A 15744-nucleotide genomic window follows, 5' to 3' on the forward strand; every position below is an offset into this window, starting at 1 on the left:
TAAAAATTGTAAAATAAATACCAATTTTACATTCTTTAGAATAGCTTTTATGACGAAGGTTTCTATGTGTTTATTGAAATAACTTTTTGTTCTATGTTTGTTGCATATATCCAAATTTATTAAAAATATATTTACTCAAGGATTAAAAAATCTGAAATTGGTTTAAATTGAAAAGCATTATAACTTATAACAAGATGCATTTCTGAAATATAATTCTAGTTTTTAAATAAAATTTCGTTATTTGCATGAAGCACTCAAGTGTCAAAAATATATCCCTACACACTTCTATATATACTGCTACAATATCAGTAGAAGTATGTATGAATGTATTGTTGCAATAAATTCAATGCAATAAATTCTATATGGTAAAGTAGCAAGAATGTGAGGAAAAGCAAGTTGCAATTGATTATTTTTCGATGAAAGATATGCCTTTTATTATTTGAAAATCTCATAAAATATTTTATAGAATTTCCCTTACTTTCGTACAATATTACTTTTCAGCATATATTAAAAACGAAAATTCTCATAAACATTTTTTACCCTCTTTTCAGAACCTTGGTATAGTTTTTTGCAGTTTTATAAGATTTTGCAAGCGTTAATACTCTGAACAATAGGTTGTTATGTTCTTCTTATTTTATTCATTGCATTAAAATTATTTTTCATGCTTTTTAACTTCAATATTGATAAACCGGTTTCAATATGTTATTACTAAGATGGATATTTGTATGGTTTGAAATTCTTTTTGTATTTACTTTTTTTAACAAATACAAAAAGATAAGCTGGAGCTGTTAACCAGTGCGAGAAACTTAAAATAAATAATGAATTAAAGGATATAAAAAAATGGCTCAAATTCTTACAAATTTTTGAACTATTGTTAGGATTATCATGTACTAAGACGCAGTCTTAATAATTCGAGGGGCTTAACTCAAGTACTCTAATAAATTTGCTTAGACAATATTTTAAATTATATAATTAAAGACAAAATTCTTCTTTTCTATGTCAAAATATCGTGTTTTAACAGATTCTCCAACCTCAAAACATGGGTAGAAAACATGGTCCCAATAGTTTAGGTAGGATAACGCTCAAAAGTCTGGATATTTTAAGGCTAACTTTTTTTCATGTTGAACAAAAAAATCATGTTATTAAATTTTAGTTTTCTTAAGAAATATTCTTTTCAAATTTTAAATTTTGTTATTTAAACTAAAATTGATGCACAATTTATGTATATTTTAACTCAAATGTTCGACTAATATTAATAAAAATACTGAAAAGAAAAAAATAAGTATACCAATTTATTTTTACATGGAAATTAATATTAGATATACGGGTTCTATAGTTACGTACGAAAACTATTTGATTGTCATAAGAAATTCCAGATACATGGTGAAACACACATAAAGTAAAATTAACATAAAAAGCTTAAAAATTCTGCAGCTGTGTTGCATAATCAGTTAAAACATGATTGTAAGGAAATGTTCAATTAAAAAAATTAAACAACTAATGTAAATTTTTTTTTAGAGTCCAGTTCATTTGTTATAAGTGTATTTTACAAGTAATTCTTTAACGTTACATCAGAATATATTTCATTACTGAAGTATATCTATTTGATTCATTATTTAACTACACTATAAAAAATTCCGGTTTAAATTACGTAAAAAATACCGCAAATTTAGGTGCATAAACCTGTAAAATTTATTTTTCCGTAAAATCAATTTTCATCACAAAATTTTATGCTGCTTATTCTACAGTAATAATTATTTATCTACAGTGATTCAATGACTTTACAATAAACATTGCTGTAAAAATTGAGGTATATAAGATTTTTTTCTGCCGTAAAATGTTTGGTAAAAATGGATTTTAAGTTAAAAAGAACCGGCCTCCTGGGTGCTTGTAAAATTTACCATAATTTGATCCAGGAGTTTTCACAACGGAGGAAGTGACCATCTAAGATTATAAACTAACTTATTTTATGCAATTTTATGCTGTTTTCCGGCATAGTTTTCTGTTATAGACCGCATATTATTGTTCAGCACTCCATCTATTGTAATAATGGAGTAATGCACTTGATTGAATGGTCGAAAATAAAATATAAATATAAAAATAAATATAAAAGTTTATTCATGAAAGCAATTAAGATTTAATTGTGCAATACTTTATTCATTGTAATGCTCTTTTAAAATTTCTTTCCATATTTTGAGACTTTTTTTATATAAATCTATCTATGTTGCATATTTACTTATTTAAGCTTTTCATCACCTTGGAAACATAGAAAACATAAAACACATTCAACCAATCCTCCTGTCTTTGATGACAACATATATTGCTTTCTATAATCCATATATCGAGACATTCTGAAATTTCTTGATATCTAGATCTCTCGGTCAAACTCTTTCTTCCGGATAACAATCCTTGTCTCCCTCTTCATCGTTTTCCTTCAGGAACCTAGGAAAGGGTACCAGGGGATATTTATTGAGCTTTGGAGAACATGCTCAAGTAATTTCCATCTGGATATCAAAATATGCCTATTCATATCTGCTCTGTCAGTCAGGCTGCTCTCATATCACTATCAGGGTGCAAATTTACGTTTTCGCTGGTGTGGGAGTGTTTCTCGGTCCTCTGTGACCTCTCTACTCATAACAAGGTATACCTACATAGGGAACCTGGACATATGGGCATTTTTGGAAATGAGCTGGCTGATGAAGCAGCATTGGCTGGTTCTAGAGTGATTTTTGAGGCCCTAAACCAGCCTTGGGAATCACTCCCACATCATTCTGAGCATCTATATTCAAGCTCTATGGAAAAATTGTCCATGAGCAGAGGCGCAACTCGGATGGTCTGAGACTAACTGAAGAGCGGAATCGTGACAGTCCTATTGTAAGTCAAAAAGGGCTCCTTAAGCTAAACAGGAACAGTTTGAGGGAGATCATTGGTCCTCTCACTGGACACTGCACCCTCAAGAGACACCAATACATAATGGGTATTGAGTCAGATTCTCTTTGTCAAGGTTGTCATCTTGACGGCATATACTTGCTGATTGTGGGATCTATTCCGCTTAAATATCAAATATTAGATAATTTAAGCAACCTTGCATTAAAACCAGGGAACTGCAATTATTCCTGTCAGGTGTTTGCTAAATTTCATTTCAGCTATAAAGCTTTCTTGTTAATAATGATTTAAGCAAAAGTATTGCATTGTCAACAGCCATACCATGATGAAAAAATAATGATTTAGGGTTTTCGTACAATAGACCTCTGGTCTATGTCCCCTGCTCTTTGAAACTACCCAAACACTAGGTTTAAGTCTAATCTCCATCTGAGCTTCAAAATTCCACATTTAAATTTAATTCGTTTTCATTGTATTATATAAATGGAAACTGTGAAGAATATAAAGTGATTTATCAATATTTTAATTCTTTCTTTTATTATCATTTATTTAATAATATTGTCCACATAATAAAATTACCATTGGGAAATGAAAAGCAATGAAACAAGATGTCAAGATTTGAAATGGATGATAAAAAACAAAAAATAAAACGAGCCTCTTTGTTGAATAAATAATCGCAAAAAACTGAAACGGTAAGATAGTACTTGATTAAAAACTTACTTCCCTTCAACGAAACAAAAATCCATTCCTTATTAACGACACCATCTTCACCATCTCTGCATAGTGCATGGAAATACTTTTTTCTTTGATTTGCTCCTCTCGGCCTCTGTGGTTTTTCTTGTTCTGTTTTTAATTTGTTCTCCTAGGCTGCTGTGGTTTTTCTAGTTTTAATTCTCACTTTAATAAATCCAGTTTTTTAAGTTGACAATTTATCGCATTACTTAGCAAATAACTTTTGTTTTTCTTATTTACGACTGGTAGGTCTTGAAAATGAAAGCCTGTTTTTGATCGTTTGAAGCATGTTGACTTTCATATTCTATTTATGCTAATAAATTTAAGTAAATGAAGTTTCAAATCAAGTAAAATATCTTTGTATTTTGAAAAAAAACATATTAAAAATTTGCTTCAAAATTAAAACTTAAAATTTTCCTTTTTTTAAAATCCTATCTTTAGCAAGACTAAATCTCTCATGCTAGAAAGAATTTTATTGAGCAAAAATAAAATCTCTTTCATCTTAAAACGCTTTTCTACACATGTCAAATGACAAAAGACCTATTTTTATACTACTCTAAAGTACTTCTTTACCTAAATGATAAATTTATTATGTCAGATGAAAACAAAGTACTTCATCTTTTTCCTGTAAGCCAATCTATTCCGAAACAACAAAACACTGGTTCTCATATTTTTGTTTTACTTTGGGCCTTGCTTGTGAATTGCTCTTTCTATTAACTGCCAGCATTAGAACAAAAATAATCGACTCTGAAAAATTGTGTTCCTATAACTTCATAATCGCTCTTCCATTTCGGGGTGCACTAATAGTGGACCTCTCCCGTTACCCGATTACCCTTTTTTAGCTTCCTGCTTTGCAAAGCACTATCCAGACAGTTAATCTTTTTCTTTAGAGAACAAGAAGAATTAATTAACATTGCTGAAAGAAATAGGGCGGAAGAATTCCATTTGTTTCGTTGGAATGTTTTTCAAAAAAGAGAGTATTCTAATTAATTAATCTCTAACGAATAAAAAGAATATGCTTGATTTATGAATTTTGTGTCCAACAAAGCAAAGCAATTTTAAAAATAAGAAAAAAATATATATCTTTAATTTAAATTAATATTTAAATATCACTTTTGGTTTTTTTAATAAATTAGATAATTATTATCAAGTTTCTTATTTAAATAAAGCTTTGTTTAAGGTAAACAGCACGGCATTGGCATTTTTAAAAGTATTTATTTTGGGGGAAAAGTTATACAAGCTAAGTAAATAATTAATTTCTTTTTATTCTCAAATTGCGTGAAAATTACTTTTTTTAAAAATAAATTTCTGAATTATCTTTTCAAAAATGCGTCTTAAGTAAGTATTTATTAAAAATTCATATATCTCAATTTATATTTGATTAAAAAAGGTCTTCTGAATGTTGATTCATTTATTTGTGCATTCTTGTAATAAACTGCATAGCTCATTTTGTTTATTCAAATTATTTAATTTTACGAACAGAGCTCTAATTTTTTTTTAAATTTTTTTATTACACTGCAAAGAAACCACGTTGCAAAAATAATTTACGTTTAAAAAAGTTTGTTAAAAAATAAATCAATTACGAGTAAATTACGTTAGAAACTACAGCCATTTCAGAGTACTTGTACTTTGGGCAGTAATATCCCATTTCATCGTTAAATTTTACAAGGCAAAAATTCTGATCGAAATTTTAAATATGGGGCACCAACTGTAATATTTACAGAAAATCACAGAGTCACTAATTACAAATAAATAATAGTGTAAACGTTCGAGTCAAAACAGATTTTACGGAATAAATGGATTTTACGGTAAAAATCTATTTTACGGATACTGCACTCAAGCTGCCACTTCTTTTTTACCTTAATTTGATTCGGAATTTTTTAAAGTGTATTGCTTAGAATATTTAAGGTTCCGAAAACAAAGATATTTATAAAATATAGTATTCATATTTCCTTCGTCTTAAGATAGCTGAATATCGTTTTAGGTCAATTGAAACTAAATCATATCAAATTCCTTATTTTTATATGAAATAAAATATTTTTTTTATCCCATACATACATTTTTTTATTCAAAACATTTAAATTTTGCTCATATTTTATTTAGAGTGGAGATAAAGCTATTTATAATTTAAAAAAAACCGTTTATCTAAGCAGCTGACATGTCTATTAATCTAAGCATTTTAAAACATGTTCTTTATTTATTCATTAAACTCTACATTGAGAAAAAAGTATGGCCAAAACTATCAGAATATGGTAAAATTTACATCATTTCTGGCTCTATAGGAATACCAAAAAGCTGAATGATTTTTAGCGAAGGCTTTGGTAATGATTTTGGTAAAATCGACAAAACAAATTTTGTAAATGCGGTAAAATTTGATAATGTTATCATAATATCTGATCGCAGGGCATAAAAACCATTTTTTCACGGTTAAATTTACTTTTCAGTTTTGTATTTTTCACTAAATGCAAAAAATACGAATAAGAATTTTAATTTTGAAAACAAGTATTTATATTGAACCGTTGAAATAAAAATGGAAGAAAGTAAATCTGAATGGTTCAAGTACGATATGTTTTGGATTTAATTAAGAAAATTATGTTTTTTTAATCAGATATGTTATTAGTATGCTAATTTTACCTGATTTCTTTTCCCCGAGTACTAATCACAGTTCTAATCCTTTACTGTTTAGCAAAAACTACTAGATTTTGCTCCTCATTTGCTTATCAGGAATAGGTAACATAAAAGGAATAAGTAAAAAAGATACAAACAGGATTATTAAAGCGCTAACTTGTTTATTTTTTAAACAATTAACTTTCATTATGATATTTAAAATTATTTTTGAATCCTAAATACCTAGTTTTATTATATTTTTTTTTAAAAAAGAAATTATTTATTATTATTTTTATTAACTATAAAAATTATATTGAATTCAAACTGAAAATAGCTAATGGAACGGTATGATAACTTTTTATTTTCATTATTCCATTAGATCCCAGCTTTTGTACTGAAGTATTTAAGTATTTAAATGCAGTTGAAGTTCTAATGCTCTCAAGAGTTCTCTATCCAAATCGATGCAATTTAGGCATATTCAATGAGTTTTGAAAAAGTCAAGGATTAAAATGAAAGTAGCAAAAACTTATTCTTGAAAAGATTCCCCCTTATTCAAAAGACACTACACCGGTTAAAGAAAAAATGCCGATACGCCGAAAAAGTTCTTTTCTTCCATTTTTATCAGTGCATATTTAATGTCGGCATTTTCATTTTATGTTGAGTTTTCTCAATCTCATCTTCAAAAATCTTTAAAAAAAATATTTTTAATAAAGTTCCTTTCTTTTCCTTTCCAGTATCCCTAAAAGATACAGAAAACGGATTTAAAGAAATAATACCCAGTGCAGAAAGTTGAAATATTTTTGTTCATGAAAGAATCTATTTATTTTGACAGTTTAGATTGTTAATAAATAAATTTATATTTCTGAATTTGCCGCTTAAAAAATTCTTCCAATGTTATTGGTTGCAAATGCAAATTCTGTTTTTGGAATATTTTTCAATTTGAGTCGATAACGCTCTCTTTCGATTATAAATACTTTTATTGCTTCAAATAGCTTTAGAAGATATATTTATTCTGCGAAGTCTTTTTTTTTAGGATATGTATGCATATGAAAGATTTTGCCTTCTCCCTTTTTCATTGAAATTTTTTCTATATTTTTTAGCGTAAAATAATGTCACTTTCATTGTATAAGATCATGCGAATAATAGTCTGAAATCAGCTTCATGTATAATGGTGTAAGAAGTTAAGAGAATTTGCAGACATGGTCGATTATCTCTAGAACTACTGGACCGAATTTGATGAAATTTGATATGTACATACATTAATACAGTGCAAAACAATACGCATTCAACAATTGTAATACATACTCATGATCGTGCGTAATACTCATTGGAGTCGAAAGGTCTGAAATTGCCGCAGGACAATTGTCACAGGAAATGATAAACTACCTTATTTCAAGTATGAAATCACGCTGCCAGTCCTGTATATCTGTAAGGTTAAAAGGGAACTATATCCCCTATTAACCCATCTTGTTTGTTTATTCTGCATCTACTGTTTCACATCTTCTAACTTCAACGAGTGTTACACGCTATCATGCGTCTGTATTACTATTGTTGAATGGTCATTTATTTTGCATTGTATCTGTGTATGTACATAACAAATTTCATTAAAATCAGCCCTGTAGTTCTAGAGATAATCGACCAAATCTGCAAATAATCTTAGTTTCTTATACCAGTGTATTACAAGTGCAATATTATTGTTTAGATTTTGTCTAAAAAAAAACCTTCCAATTAGTGACTTAATCACTTAATGTATTTTAAGTTAACGGTTTATATTTTGGCTTGTTATCTAAGGAATATAAAACAATGCAATTAGTCACTTCTTAGAATGCTTAGGAATAGGTTTGTTAGATAGCAAACCTAAATGGATGCAATTAATCACCGCATAGTCATTTTACATGTTCCAACTGCGCAATGTTCTTTTAAGATTTGGTTTTTAACTATCATGAAATCTTGCATTTAATCACCTAATAGTCACTCCCCGAGTTCTAATTTTAAAAAAAATCGTTTAGATTTGGTCATCAAGAAGAAGAAAGTCAAAAGATTAATCACCTCATAGTCACTCAATGTATTTCGAGTGTACAGTGATTGCTTAAAATTGGTCTATAATAAATATAAAATCACGCTATTAATCAATTCATACTCACTCGATTTATTCAAAAAAAATACAATGATCGCTTAGATTCAATCTACAAGAAAAATAAAGTTATGCACCTTATCACATTCTAGCCACTTAATAGAACTTTGAGTGAATAGTGATTGTTTAGATTTGATCTGATGGAGAGTCAAATCATGCGATAAATCTACTCAGATTCACTCAATTTATTTCGCGAGAACAGTATTCGCTTAGAACTGGATCATAAAGAAACATAAAATTTTCACTATATTTAAAAATAAAATTTATTATAAATAAGAATAACTTACTCAATTAATATTTCTAAGAATCTTTAATGTGTTTGGAATATATTTTGATTAAAATTATTCTGTAAATTCTGAACGTTAAGGTTTTTTTTCGAACTGTAAATAAACAAAAAAAAATTATCCTCAAGTTGATATTGAATTAATGCTAACATTTTGCTTTGAAAAAGTTGTGCTATGCAAAAACACTAATACAACTTATTATTTATATCTTGTAATAGATTGTATATTAAAAAGCTTGAGATTAAAATTGATGATCTCAAGATGACAGAGTGGTTGACAATATTGAGTATCTAATAATCATTTTCTCAGTTATACTTAACAACTATTTTTAAGAAATTAACTGCTGTTCATAAAAGAAAAAAATATGTATGCCTTATCTAAAAGCATAATTGTCAGAATTGTCAACACCTTTCTCACTGTTTCAGTCTATTTCACTCTCTAATCATTTTGACACATATGTGACAATTAGTGAGAAGTAGGTGTAGTAAATCAAATTTTCTTTCACATCATGGAATAACATTCCACTAAATAATAAATTCCGTTTCAATAACAGGAAAAAAAATATATGAAAGATTATTTTTAAAATTCCCCAATCATATCCCCCAATGATTATTTATAACACAAATAAAAATTATTTGAATAACTTACCAGTTATTTTCATTGGCTACATGGAACAAACTATCTAAAGTTCTAAAGTTTCAAACTCAACAGCCATTTTGAAAGTTAATTATGTTTACACTAATGAAGTATTACTAAATGTGTACACTTCTGTCTAAATCTTGGTATATTTGAATCTGTAATGGCTATTTACAGGGAATTCAAAATGTCGACGAATAAAGGTTCTTTGTCATACAGATTTGTTTTTCTAAAAAATTGATTATCCCGTTGTATGGGCATAGTAATCCCATTTGCCAGTACATTTATGAATTTAAATGTTCCAAAACGAAATGCATTGTTTTTCTTTATCATTTTCCAGTTAAAGATAACTTAATATTTAAAGTAGTTTCTTAGTTTTTTTTTATAATTTTTAAAAGTTTAGAGGTCCAGCCAGATTTCTATATATAGCCAAATCTCTAGTACTTTTTCAGGGTTAATTTCTGATAGTAATTTGAGTCGCTTTCAAATTTCAAATTTCTTATTTAATTCCACAGCTAATATTTTAGTTTCTTCCATATTTCATTATAAGAGACACACCCTCAATCGCTGCCACATGCATCAAGTTGAGGCGTAATGCTTTTTTTCAAACAGTTCTTAACGATCAAAAAATCATAATTTGACTAATTGTTTTGACTTACATTAAGTAGGTGGTTTAGAAAGAAAAAAAAATTGGCATACAAAAGATCAATTAATATCCCCATAAGTAATGTATTTATATCAGTATCGTCTTTAAATATGTCTTTAAAAAAAGAAAACCTTTTTTCATCCCATAGCGTTTGTGTTATTTGAGCGGAAAGTTCACGCAGAGGAAATTTTCGAAACAGTTGCAACGGTGACCACACTGTAAGAAATTACGAATAAAATTCCGGTATAAAGTAGCACCACTCTTTGTGACTCTGCCGTAACATTAATTTTTACCGTAAAATATTACACCGTTATTTTTACAATAATAGTTATTTAATTAGAATGATTCACTTATTTTAAAGTAATTAATGTGAAAATTACGTTACATCAAATTTTTTGCTCCGTAACATATTAAAGTAAATATATACCGACAACCTGAGTGAACTTTTTAACCATATTTTAATCCAGAATTTTTTAAAGTGCGCAACAAATACATAAAAATAATAAAAGAAAAAANGAAAATTACGTTACATCAAATTTTTTGCTCCGTAACATATTAAAGTAAATATATACCGACAACCTGAGTGAACTTTTTAACCATATTTTAATCCAGAATTTTTTAAAGTGCGCAACATTAATAACTTTTTTTTAACAAATACATAAAAATAATACAAGAAAAAAATTAGCAATGTATATGCAGCATTTGTTTTTAATTCTTCAGTTCAGAAGGTTGCATTAAATTCTTATATTACTCATAAAAAATTCTTTCTCTATACAGTGTTGAAGAAAGAAGGAAAGCTGAAAATCGGTCCCCATGGATGCTTATCGGGACAGAACAGATCCCCAAGCCCCGTAATCCAATAGAATGTCCGAAACTGGAAACAAAGAACAGTTTAGCCTAGCCCAATGAGCCACAAAACATACAAGAACAAAAGAGAAAATGCTCCATTAGTAGGGAGTGGTTGGTTTTGTCTGCAACCCTAGTTAACGCGCTTGAATGATAAAAAAAAAATAAAAAATGAGGAAAAAAGAGAACATTCTCTGGAAGAAATTTCGCAACACAGAACAAGGTTTTCAGCTAAGTTTTCATATTTTTTATTCCCCTTCTTAATAGTTTTTCCTTTTTTTTCCCTCCTGAAAGAGTGTCGATTACTCAGCTTAATGTTTAAAAAAATTATGTTAGTGGTTAAGCGTTGAGGGTAATTTGAGACGAGAAAAAAAGATCGCCATTTGCGCCGAAATTGTAGATGATTTTGCAGAAAGCGAATTAAATCTAAGCAGCATTATGCTTATTAGTTTTGTAGGAAATATAAATCCATCACCGACAATCTTCTTAAGTTAATGGTGGATTGTCTTGCTGTGTTTTGTCATTCAGTTAAATTTCTATTCAGCTAATAAAATCAATTAATTACAAACAATGTGATTCAGAAGCTGTTAAAAAGAAAATGCATCTTTTTTCGAATTTAATTTTTTATTGTGCATGTAATTTGATTACTGCAATTTTTTTGCAATTTTCAACTTATAAAATCTGCATTTAAATTAATTACATTTAATGAGTGAGCAAAAAAGGTTTAATAAGGTTATCTAAGGTTCTTTGATCTAATTTGTTTTCTCACAATGTTAAATACTATACATTTCTATATAAACATTTCAAAAGATGTATTTTGTTTGCATTATTAAATACTAGATTGTGGTTTTTAACCAATATGCTCCAATATATTTTTTTAGAATTAAATATACAAAGTTTCTCGTTGTTAGTTTTTTAGTCTGCTTTTCATCACAAAAAATTCAAAAATGGGTTTTTTGCTTCTTTTTCTTCATTAGAAAGTAACATGGCTTTTTATTAAAATATTTTGTTCATTATGGAAATTTTTTTACAATGGATCAATAAAATTCTTCAAACATCTTTTTTTCACATGGAGCCAAACATCATATTTTACAACATAATCTTTTATGTTATTAAAAACGTAAAACAACAAAATTGAAACAAAATCTTTTTAAACTTTATCTGTGAAGTTTGACTATTTAAACTAGGATTTCAATCGATAAACTTGAGTTAACTACTATTAAACTATAAACTATTAACCTTTATACTATTTAAACTTTAGCTGTAATTTCTTTGGGCTCCAAATTACTATACACTAAATTTAAAATAATTCATCCAGACTTCATATAAACATTTCAAATGCATAATTTTATATCAGAGCTCAGAGCTTGTCAGTAAGAATATTACTTGCATGTGGAATTGACATATTTAGAGATTTTCATTACATTAGTAGAGTGATTTAATCCAAATTAAATTGTTGTCCGCTTGGTCTCATGAGCTTGCATCTTTCGGATTAAAAAAACCTTTTAGAAAGAGATAAACACAAAGAAAGCAAAGTGAAAAATTCCGAAATAATGAGAACAAACTCTTATGATTTTTCATGCGAATACTCGTAATTCAAAATTCAAAAGTACCGTAAACAGTAATAACCATACCATGATTAGTTAAAACTTTATGAAACTATGATTAGTTTAAACTAATCATACTATAATTAGTTAAAACTTTGTTTATTAAACACTATAATAATAACAAAGGTTTTAATTTTTTCTTCTTAAATATACTGTAATATTTAGTATAAATTCTAATTATGCAAAAATATTTTGGTTGAAAACTTCTTTTTTTTAATAAAAAAATAATTTTCTTTACTTTTTATTATGGAAAATATGACATTGAACATTATGTGATGAAAAGGTTGAGATGATAAACTTTAACTTCCCTGTAAGAAATTCAATACATTTGAAAAATAAGTTCCTCAAAAATTAATTAAAGAAAATTTTAATGACTTATGTACACATATTTCTATCATTTCAATAATTTTATTACATAGTCTCCACTTTTCTTGTTCTAACTAATAAAACCAAAATTTTGAAAGTTGGTTCATAAAAAAATATTTTCATATCTTTAGATTCTAAAAGCTACCTTCTCTAACCAAAGTAGTTTTATCATATGTAGTACAATTTAAAATGGTCCTTAAATCCTATTTTTGGTCCACAAAATTCAAAAAAATATTTTAGCCCTTTTTCATCATGTATTTTAGCACGAAGAAAATCCAGTGAAACATTACTCAATTTTAAATAAACAATTTCATAAAAGCAGGGGGACGGCTATGGTCGTTTCACTACGAACTAGTAGTATAAATAATGAGGTTTTCCAAAATAAAAAACTTTGATAAAAAATAACATTTCCTTTTAGTTTTTTTAATATTATCCTCAAATTAGAATTAAATATATATGACATACATCAAAAAATGACTTAAATTTTTATAATAAATTAAAAAGCTGAACTGTTTAAGACAAATAGGTTTTTAGACTTTATGAAAATCTTGATCGTTCTTGAAGAATATTAGGATTCTCTTCTTATGAATCGACATGACATACATCATTATGACATACATCAAAAAATGACTTAAATTTTTAAAATAAATTAAAAAGCTGAACTGTTTAAGACAAATAGGTCCGTAGACTTTATGAAAATCATGATCGTTCTTGAAGAATATTAGGAGTCTCTTCTTATGAATCGACATGACATACATCATTATGACATACATCAAAAAATGACTTAAATTTTTATAATAAATTAAAAAGCTGAACTGTTTAAGACAAATAGGTCCTTAGACTTTATGAAAATCATGATCGTTCTTGAAGAATATTAGAATTCTCTTCTTATGAATCGACATGACATACATCAATATGACATACATCAAAAAATGACTTAAATTCTTATAATAAATTAAAAAGCTGAACTGTTTAAGACAAATAGGTCCTTAGACTTTATGAAAATCATGATCGCTCTTGAAGAATATTAGGATTCTCTTCTTATGAATCGATATTGAGTTTAATAGTCATAATTTTGAATTATTCATCACTGCGTGTAAACAATATTTCCTTAAACTTTATTATGTCATAAAAATTACGTTTAATGAGTTCACTATAATGTTTCATTCCCTTTACACTGTTTTCAAATTAGAGAGGATTTTCGTATCCTTATTATCATTGCATATAGTTAGCATTAATTAAAATGTAATCAATTTATGGCATAACTCTAAATTAAATAAATTGAGGCACTTCAATTTAAATGGTTGCTGACCAATAAAGTTTTATATGAGCATTGGATATTATCTTAAACATTTCATAAATCTTTCCTTTAAGTTCAAACTGTTTTAAAATAAGGTTGGATTTTAAAGGAATCAATTTAAGTGCTTTAACTATCACAATGATTTTCATTAGAAATTTAGATTTATTTCACCATGAAAGTAAAATTAAAGCGTTTTTTTTCTTCTTGAAAATATATATGTTGAATAAATTAATACATTTTATACTTATTATATTACTATAGATTTATCCCAATAATATAAATCTTTGAAAGTATTGTTTTGTTTAGCCCCTCTTATTCTTATATTTTGATTACATTTGTTATGTTTGTTTTTAATCTAACTACAGTTTTTTCCCTAGCATTTAAAATATCTGAAATCTATATGAGGTGCTATTTCTGGAGGCAAGATTTTTTTGAGTATTTTTAATTTATAAGCTTTTATATGAGTTCCTCCATACATGATTTCGAGTAATAATAATTGTTCACTAATTGTGCATCCTTTGGATATCAAATGCAGGTAATTTGTAAAATTTTTATTCATAAATTATCTACTTAACTGAATTTTTAATTTTAATTGCAATTTTTAAAATTGATTTTGTCTAAGACATATTTAAGAAAAGTGTTAAGGTATTTGCTTCATTTTCAAATGCTATCCAATCCGTTATTGATAAAGCTTTTTATTATCTTTAAGTTTAAAAGTTTGCAAAATTTTAGTGAAGTATCCGAAGTATTAATAAAAAGGAGAACATTAAATTTATGGAATGTTTGTCAACTTCGGACTAGAATTTAAAGAAACTTTAATTTAAAGAAAATGCCATTAAACTAAACTGATATAACTTTCTTCATAAAAATAGCCTAATAATTATTTGGAAAATATATATATATATATATATATATATATTTTTTTTTGCCATAGTTCTTGTATCAGTATTTTACTTTTGAAAGTTTTAGAATTGTAAATGAAAATAACATAGTTAAACACATTTTATGAAATCTGGACAAATAGTTGACTGATGCAATGAATTTTAATATATAATCTAGCATCAATTTAGCAGAAACCGAAACTTTACCCAAACCTAAATTTAGTTATAAAACATTAATATTAAATGTAGTCGTTAAAATGGATACGTTTTTTTAAAGTTCATAAGTTTCAACACCGTACACGTTCTGAGCAGAAATGAGGAGTTGGGAGCTCTCATTCCAAACAATTGGTGTATCATTCGCGATTATATTNCTTAAATAAAAAAAAAAGGAAAATATATTGACACCAAAATATTTTTATTTTGTATAGAAACTTTAATGGATATAACAACTTCGATCTCATAATATTACTAAATATCAGAACTACATTGGATTATTAAATGTTTTTTTATAATTTGAAATGTAAATGAGCGTCTCTTGTCTGAAAGTAAATTTTCATTCCTGCAAAAGCTTCTTTCAACGTCTACTGATGTTATAGGAGCGTACTTGAAAAAGACGGTCTTACTTACTGACAATTCTTCTTCAGCTTGAAAAGATGTTGCTTCACCTGTTAATATCCTATAGATTTTCTTTATTGTTTAGAAGCCAATGTAATAATGAAAATTGATAAAAAAATAATAAAAATTGTAAAAAATTAACAGAAAACTTTAAAAAATGCATTAAAATGCAAAATACGCCCCAAAATTTCAAGAAAAATGCAAACA

The sequence above is a fragment of the Parasteatoda tepidariorum genome, chromosome 4 (genome assembly GCF_043381705.1).
Source record: "Parasteatoda tepidariorum isolate YZ-2023 chromosome 4, CAS_Ptep_4.0, whole genome shotgun sequence".
NCBI classification, from domain to species: Eukaryota; Metazoa; Arthropoda; class Arachnida; order Araneae; family Theridiidae; genus Parasteatoda; species Parasteatoda tepidariorum.